The sequence below is a fragment of the Citrus sinensis genome, chromosome 7 (genome assembly GCF_022201045.2).
Source record: "Citrus sinensis cultivar Valencia sweet orange chromosome 7, DVS_A1.0, whole genome shotgun sequence".
NCBI lineage: Eukaryota > Viridiplantae > Streptophyta > Magnoliopsida > Sapindales > Rutaceae > Citrus > Citrus sinensis.
The window spans coordinates 23,915,246-23,924,708 of NC_068562.1; the positions used below are offsets into that span (position 1 = coordinate 23,915,246).

General features: G+C 34.4%; 1 long non-coding RNA gene across 1 annotated transcript; it reads left to right on the top strand.

Moving 5' to 3' along the window:
* The first annotated feature begins 20 nt into the window (after positions 1-20).
* Positions 21-1,573, top strand: LOC127903771 (uncharacterized). Its single transcript, XR_008056534.1, has 3 exons — positions 21-212; positions 331-437; positions 817-1,573. It is a non-coding gene; the product is annotated as an uncharacterized LOC127903771 (long non-coding RNA).
* The last annotated feature ends 7,890 nt before the right edge of the window (positions 1,574-9,463 follow it).

Consider the following 9,463-nt stretch of genomic DNA (forward strand, 5'->3'; position numbering starts at 1 on the left):
CTCCTTTTTTACTTTATCAAGTTAAAAAACAATGGTCAAAAAGATTTTTTGGTTATTGAACAACGGTTGAGGAACAGAACTCTAACCGTGAAATTAAAGTTAGAAATGTTGCAGCACAATCTCATTGGTTTGAAGAATAAAGAAATTAAGAGAGCGCTGGAGATGGTTCGCATGGTGTATCTCATGTGCTAAAATCAAATTGGTCAGTCATGGTTTGTCACTGCTCCCTATATTCTTCATCTTTTCATTTATTCATGTTCCATGAAAAGCACTTCTTCATACCAATGTCTGAATTCTTATGTTCTTTTTCCTAATATACAGTCAATGCAGAAACACTGGTTTTGCTTCTTATGCTAGCTCTGCGAAGAATTCAAAATCCCGTAACTCTGATCACCAAGGCCAAAGCATGCATGAAAAATGTGGTTGCAGTCATTAAGGTACATATATTCAAGCCTGCTACTAAGAGACCAAAAAAATAAATTAAACTCTACAAGGCAAATAAGATCATTGTAACGTGGACTGCTAGCACTGAAAGGTACTGTAGTAATTTGATTGTGGGGCTAAATGATAGAGTGGAGAACCTTCTTGCTTCATTAATGGAGGAAAATGTGGCTGAGAATTCTCCTTCCACCTTGTATATTAATGATTGTGCTCTAGAGAAAGCTCCTTTTACCAATGCGAAAGAACGAACACATTTGTTTCAGGTTCTCAAACTAAATGATGTTTCTCTTGATTAGCTTTGTTGGCTCAGTTGATGTTTTGTGGAGTAGTATGAGATTGTGTGTTTGTTTTGTTAAAATGGAATTTTGTTTGCAGGGCTGCAGAATGATTTGGATATGAAGAGATACGATTAATTTGATAGGTGGAGATCGCTTCAAGAATGGCCAGACTTAGATGAATTCTTTTTGGTTAATTTTCATGATGTTGGGGCTAGAATCAATGTATTTATGGATTTTAGCTGTAACTTTACTGAAAAAGTGATTTTGAAGAAGTTGCTTCTTATTTTTTTGATGATATTGACTGGTTGCTTCGTATGATTAATGATAATATGTGATACACAGCCAACAATGGGCCACAACCACTTAAGAAACAATGGTGGCATGAATCTCTCAGCCCTTAAAACCTTCACCTCCAAGGAGATTTACAAAGGCAATGCCATTGAGCCCAGTAAACAGTCGTACCATGTACGTTGTGATCATCAAGGTAATCTGTCGATTATAAGTGAAATGTGAACTGAGTACCCACATGAATTAAATGGATTAATACATTTATTCTCATGAGCAAGTATGGCTAGCGACAATCGCAGAGCTCTTATCACAACGTAGAGCAAGTACTTTGTAGTTCATTTTACCAGTAGTCTGATTCTTGTTGTGTTGGGTTATTTATGCCATATGCTGGGGATAGAAAGAGAGAGGGAGCCATGGATGAGTATAATTCATCAATTTTCAGTGGAGCCAAGAACACCATTGTGCTTCACAACACCCCATTTTGGCTGCTCCTGCCATCATATGTAAACAGATTTGGTTCTTCTTGATGAACTCAGAGCAGGATCCATCTGAAAGCTGAAGGACAGAGGTTTGTTAATTCATCGCATACTTTTAATATTTGTCTATTCGGCATTATACTTAATACTAGTTTATATGATTGTTAAATACGTACTGTTCTGTATTGACTCTAAAAGCATATGGAGAAATTTTCCGGGCAAATTCCTTCAGCAACACTGGTAGCGAATCCACTGTCGAAGGTGGAGAACATTATGAGGGCTTGGCTCCCGAGAATAAAAGTGAAGGACTTGCTAGAAGTGAAAAGTGATGTACGAACTGATCAGCCCACCGAGCACACTGCATGCTACCATCAAAACCAAACATGGCAGTTTGTGCGGTTCTTGCCAAAAGGTTCTTTCTCAATCGATTTTTCCACTTACTACCAAGTTAATACAAGAACGATGATGCCATATCTTCACATCAGCTCGATGAAGGATGTGATTCAAACGAGTACAATTCAATATCTTCAGCTAAGCTCAATACAGCAATTTCTGAACTACTTTCAGGATCTTTGAATCAATCCAATCAAGCAGATCACTCTTCAAGGCGAAGCCTAAATATATGTTCTCTGTACATATAAAAAACATTGTGTAGCCCTTGCCCTTGTAGCTCTTTCTTGAAGCAGTCAATCTCTTGTGTTTCAAGTAGATAAATATGTCAATTTATTGCAGCAGCTTGAAATCTCATGTCAATGCTTGCTTCTCCTACAGAACTTCACATTTAATGGGAAATTTCATAACAATGGAATGACCGACCCACAATATATTCATCTTCATCGGCTTTTTTAGAAATTGTTTTCCTGACGAACAATCACTTGATTAAACTATTCCAGGATGATTTGATAGAACATTACGCCGGTCCCATTATTTCCTCTATTGCCTGCAAGCACTGTGGAGAGCTTATAATTTTTTGGTACATAGGCAAAACTGATAGAACACCACTGGGTTCACAAACCTGATAGAACACAACTAGGTTCACAAACCTACTGACGAACAATTTAGGACATTTCCCTTCATAATTTTCAGCCAAAAATTCAGATAATACGGTTGCCGAGATTGTAGGAATGAATTAATATTATTTTCTCAATTCAAACTACAGGCCTGCTTTTGGCTTGATTTACAAAAGTATTCACCCACAAACGTAAACCAATAAGGTAAATGCCTTACTTTTACACCATTGGCCAAGACCATCAAATTAATCTGATCAACATTGAATAGAATGATCACTTTATTACAACCTCATAAGATGTCTTACACAATCCTCAAAAAGAACAGAGCACTCGATTTTATTGAATAGAATGATCAGTCTGAATGGACGAGATCACTTAAAACGTGTTGTTCACCAGCTTGTAAAACTGAAACCTAGAAACAGCGTGCGGTGCTCCCAAGATTTTTGCTCTATATATGTGTATAAACATATGAAAGTTCACGAATATGTTTTGTTGCAGTAAATTTGGAATCTGAAAATCTCATCTCAATCCTTGCTGCTTCTTAAGAATTTTGCATTTATGTATCCATAATGTTGATTTTGATGATAACAAACAAAATTAAGAATGATTAAGCTTTTAAAAGTTCAAATTATTTTTCATACATTTTAAATAAATCATTATTTTGATAATATAAAGGTTTTATACTCAATGGGAAAATAATTTTACAAAATTAGTTATTTTCTAGTTCATGATCTAATTGAAAAAGCTTTTCATAAAGTTTTAGAAATCAACAAGTATTGTTTCGAAACTCCAGAAATAGACCTATTTGTAAAGTTTTATGAAGAATTGGGCCATAATATAATTATAGAAAGTTTTGAGATAAAATTATAATTTTAGAAAATAATGTCATTGTAGCAATCACTGTAGAAAATGGCTAACCGTTTTAGAGATAACAACTAACCGACATCAAACAGAATTTGAGTTTAGTTTTTGGAAATTAACAACAATCTGATATCTGGAAAACAGTGATCGGACAATTTAAAATCATAGCACAATGGTAACTTACTCAAGTAAAAACAGCAATCCGACTTTGTGCAAAAAGTCAATAACAACTAGTTTTTATCTCCAACTATAAAAAGGCTACATTAGATCCAAATCAAAGTGAATCCAATGAATACCAAAGAGCATATTATCAAGAACACAATATTTCTTGAGCTTTAAGTTATTCATTCATTCTTTAAATCACACCTTGAGCATATATTTGTAAACACATAGATTGTGTGTGAGAAAAACCTTGTATTTGAGAAAGTGTGACTGTGGGAAACATTTAGGTTAAGAAATTTGAGATAATCTCTTGTTTTAAAGGTTGATTGATTCCTGTGAAATCAATTGTAAAAGTTTTTGAAGCCTTGGAGGTTTGGATAGTGGAATCCTCAAGTTCGGTGAGCTTGGAGGTGTGGATGTAGGCAGGATTGGCCGAACCATGTAAAAATCTCTGTGTTTGATTTCTCCTCCCTTATCCTTTAATTTTGTGCATTTTTAAATTTATTGTGATTAGTTTCATTAAGGCATTAGTTTGTATTATTGTGTGTTTATATTTGCTTTAAGTTTTAGAAACTCAATTCCCCCCCCCCCCCTCGTAGGTTGCATAGCTAATATTTCAAAGCTAGAATAAGTGATGAAAATTGGAAAGAATTGGATGATAGAGCTGCAAGTGTTATATGACTGTGTCTAGCAAAGAATGTTCTTCCTAATGTAGGAAAATTCCTACAGCTAAAGAGCATTGGGAGAGGCTAGAAAAGTTGTATCAGACAAAGAGTATCTCAAATCGATTGTACCTGAAGGAGTGATTTGACATACTACAAATTACTAAAATTATAAAAATTTCTAATCACCTCAGTATTCTCAACGATATTGTGATAGATCTATAAGTCATTGGAATTAAAATTGAATATGAGGACAAGGCACTTAGACTGTTGTGGTCACTTTCAACTTCCTACAAACACTTGTTACCTACTTTGATGTACGGGAAGGAGACGGTAGATCTTGAAGCAGTTACTAGTACTTGACTCTCAAAAGAAGAAGACTAAGTGGTGAAAAAGTAGTGAAACTATAGATGTCTTGGCTTTGGCAATTATGGAGAATCGGCAGAAAGATAACTCTAAGAAGAAAGGAGTCTACTAGGAGTGTAGACAATTAGAACACCTAAAAAAAGATTGTCAAAAACGAAATAGAGCAAGATCAGCAAGTGGCTCTAGATCAGATATTGATAGCATTGCTAATGATAAGTCTCTTGTCATCGTGGGAGACAACGGTCCCTTATAAAATAGATGATGTGACATCCTTATTATACACCTCTAGTGTCATGAAAGAGGATGTGTTACTGCTAGTGGGTCTATAAAATTTATATACAAAGCATGGTTGGCATTGATGCATGGTGTGTGGTGGAATTTATGTCAATGGCTAATGAACTTTCAAGAAAGCCAACATACAAGTTGCACCATAAATTTCAGTGGGATATTTCGACATGTGCCGATATAAAATTTTTAGAATTGGTAATTAATTTTAAGTGAGTATGCTCTTTATGTTGGACTATAATATTTCTCTATGTTGAGAATTATCACTATAGGTGAAGGCAGTAGAAGTAGGAAGGATAGTGTGGAGATATGATTGATTCTCAATCAAATCTCCAAGTAAGAGAACGTCATAGATGGCGGCACCCATTCTTTGCCACCCATTTTGAAGAAAAATAAAATAATGATTTTAATAGACAGTTTTGGCTATAAAAGCGAGAGTTCCTTATAGGTTGTGGATCATCTAAAAAATCCATATCCTCTTGTATTTAGAGAGAATTTGAGAGCTAAACACAATTACTCTTAAATTAAAAGTTTTAGGTGTATCAAGGGCTTGAATGGGAGAAATTTATTTCTAAGAATGCAGTTGTAATAATTTTCCACATAGTGAATATTTTTCTATGGCTGTCTTTTGACAAGGACTGTGGTTTTTCTTCATATTTGGAGTTTACTACGTAAATCTTGTGTTGTCTGATTGGTGTATTCTTCACTTGTTTTTTTTTTCTATGCTACTTGTCAAATTGCTTGGAGTAATCTTGGAAGAAGTCTCAATTTCCTAACATCGCCCCATCTAGTCTTCAAGAGCCTCTGCCCCTAATTCTAGGATGATTTGATTAATAACATAACTTTAGGAAACTTGCTTATTAAAGTAATTTTAATAATTTTAAATAAAAACTCCCATTGACAATCAAATAATTGATTTTTTGTAAAAATTCTACTTTTAAAGCTACGCTCTATTTGAAAAAATATATCAAAGGGAGCTTAAAAGGCCAAAAGGTTATTATTCTGTTTTCATATATTTCATTTTTAAGAGCTTCTAGCTAGGGTTACTACATTTACATTTCTGTTGAATGTGACACCAAATGCATTAGGATTAGGATCCTCTTATGATTTGATATTTTCTTAAGGAAAAATTCACTAGATTGATTGGTGGTTATTAAAAAATACATATGAAATCATGATCAGTCCTTCATAATGTAATTTATTCTTGAGAAATATTCATATAGATGATTGATGGTTAATAAATAAAAATATTAAAATAGTTAAATTCTAACTATTCATTAAAAAACAAATGGACAATATTTTTAAAAACTTAGAAGAATTCATATGACGAGAATCATAATTCGTGAAATTAATAGTTATTTTCTACCCCTTTACGAAGGCTCAAACAAATTGAAAAAACGATTTTTTTCCCTTCTTTGTTTAATTTCTTCTTCTTTATTTATTATTTTTATTTTTAATAACATACTAACTAATTTATGGGGTATTAACCAACTAATCAACAAAAGCTCCAAACTAGTAGTTGGTGATAGTTGTTGAAATTGATTTTTAACTTTTATGGTGCAAGACTATTGCTCTTGATTTATGTATGACTTAGGTAATGGCTTAGTTGTGCGCTCACACATTCAAAGGAAAAACCAATTAAAGCCAAGATACAGGGGGCTAAGGTCATTTTCCTAGTTAGGTTCATCTTTAATAATATGGTGTGAGATTGTGTTTAGTATCATGGAATGTATTTTAAACCGTTGACAGAAACTTTATGTTTACTCTTAAGCATTCAACAACTCTTTAGAAATAAAAATCACCAATAATTGAGAATGCTAATAAAGGAATTTGGTCGGGTTTTCTTGCAATAAGGTGTCCACGCCAATATTTAAATTTCTTATTGCAGAGACGGTTGAACACTAAAGCTTTCTACTGTATTAGCTTTCTACTCGAGCAGATAATACTAAACATGAACACTTTCTGCAAAGTCACCTGCGTTCGCAGAGAATGGTTAGGGGGGAGCAGGAGATTTTTTCTAGCGTGAACCCTCCAACGCTCAAGTCAGTTATCTAAGTTTTCTGAAATAACTTGCACCACAATTCTCATGGTTTAATTATAATTACTTTAAACAAGAAGCTCTAAAGAAATTTTAAAAGAAGAAAATTAAAGAAAAGAAAGAAAGAATTTCTGAGTGAGAAAGAGAGTGAGTTCATTAGTGGAAAGAAAAAGAGATTATTTCTCTTTCACAACTTTTGCTTGCCTTCTCTTGATCGTGCAAGAGCAAATAAGTTTTGACTTCTATCTCAACTCGAGGAGGTTTTGAGACATCAGCGGTTTACTTGCCTTAGGATAAATCTCTTTCTTTTTTAGGCAAGTAAAAGGCTTGATGTCTCAAAACCTCTTTTAAAATGAGACAAAAGGTAAAACATGCTTGCTCTTGCTCGGTTATTGTAAGGTGAACAAGAGTCATATGAAGGAGAATTATTTTAAAGCAAATAAAAGGCTCGAAGTCTCTAACGTCCTATTGCTCGCAAGACTCTGTATGGTAACTAAACAACCCCTAACTTGAATCTCTTGTATTTTGGTTACCCTCCTAAGTATTTAATCCCCACTTTTTAATTGCTAAACTTGCACATTCTGGTTATAATAGTGAACAATCTTTTTGCTGATAGGTAGCCACCTTTTCTGAAGTGGATTCTCTTTTTCAGCGAGCAAATCTAAATTTAAGCACATCTGCTCATTTTTTTCCTCCTCGTTAAAGTACTTTGTTTAATGAGTGCTCGTCTCAATCTCTATAGGAATAATTGCCTCATGGCCAAAGGCTAAGGTAATGGCATTTCTCTTGTCGCAATTTTGTGGGTGGTTTTATAGGCCCAGAGCACACTAAAAAACTCATCAACCCATGGTCATTTTCAATCATCCAGTCGGGACTTCAAGATCTTCTTGATCATTTGTTTGCTGCCTTAACCTTCCTATTTGCTTTCGGGTGTGCAGGCGAGCATAATCTGCTCATTATTTTCCTCCTCGTTAAAGTACTTTGTTAATGAGTGCTCGTCTCAATCTCTATAGGAATAATTGCCTCATGGCCAAAGGCTAAGGTAAATGGCATTTCTCTTATAGCAAAATTGTGGGTGGTTTTATAGGCCCAGAGCACACCAAACAACTCATCAACCCATGTTCATTTTCAATCATCCAGTCGGGATTTCAAGATCTTCTTGATCATTTGTTTGCTGCCTTAACCTTCCTATTTGCTTTCGGATGTGCAGGCGAGCATAATCTCAACTCAATATTCAACTTCTTATAAAACTCCCCAAGATTAACAAACTACTTTCCATTGTTTGTTATGAGAGCCTCTACATTAAGTCTATCATTTTCTTCATGGTTATTTTACATAAAAGTTCAAAAATAAGCTATTGCCATTATTGCGTAAATGTTGCTCCTCTTCCTTTTGGCAGAGTTCTGATTAGATCGACTTTCTATTATAAAAAATGCTACAATGAGGACATGATGGGGAAAGCAAGAAAAGTTCTGGTAACTCTTGCACGATCATCGCTTGTGCATCTTTATGCATTATCGACTACAAGTATCCATGTCTCACGATTTTAAAAGCTAAGGATCTTGCACCTAAATAATTTCCATAAATCCCTTCATATATCTCCCTTAGTACGTAATATGCTTCGTACTTATCCATACGTGAGTGAGATATTGATATACACACGGATATACACTGTGGTGAGAGCGGCATGGATTCCTTTTGTTATTGCCAAATCAACATTGGAAGAAAGGCAACGTGTAACTTCTGTTGTGCGCGGAATGCGGAATCAAGCGCACCAAATAATTACAGAAAAATAAAGGACACAAGAATTTACGTGGTTCGGTAATTAAACCTACATCCACGAAGGTAAGAAAGAATAATTGTTTATGAGTAATGATATAGCCACAAACTCTTGTACAAACTTATTTTGTACAAACTAACGTGGCATTAATTCATTGGTTGAATGGAAATATAAATTAATAAAAACAAATCATGTGGGCCAAGTGATGTTTAATTCAACCAATCTTATCATGCCACATCAGTTTGTACAAAATAAGTTTGTACAAGAGTTTGTGGCTGTATCATTACTCATTGTTTATTTAACAATTAATAGAGTACAATATTTGAGTAACGAATCTCACTTCCCAGAAACCCAAATATACCCAGTACTCTCACACTCTGCAGGAAAGATAAATTCCCCAGACACACTTCTCTCACTTCTCTCAAAAGCTTAGAAACTTATAAGCTTAACAATTTTGGGATGATTTCAAATGAATGAAATCCTTAGCTATTTATAGGAGAAATGAATTATTATGCAAAGAATAAAATAATTAAAAATATAATTTTTAATTATTATTATTTTCCAAATCCATCCCCTTTGTCCATTCTTTCTTTTCGGCTTGAAAAATCTCTATAATTGTTGGTGTACCAAATCGTGATACCAACCTTGAAATTGGCAAGCTCTTCTTTGACTTTTCAACAACCTCGTCAATATAGCACTCCATCGATTAGCGTGTAGTTAGCTGTTTAGTGTTTGAGCTTGCTCCCTTGCACTTTGTCTGTTGGTAGCGCTCCATCTCGAATATTGTAGAGTCCATCCAAGCGTTATTCATTTCTA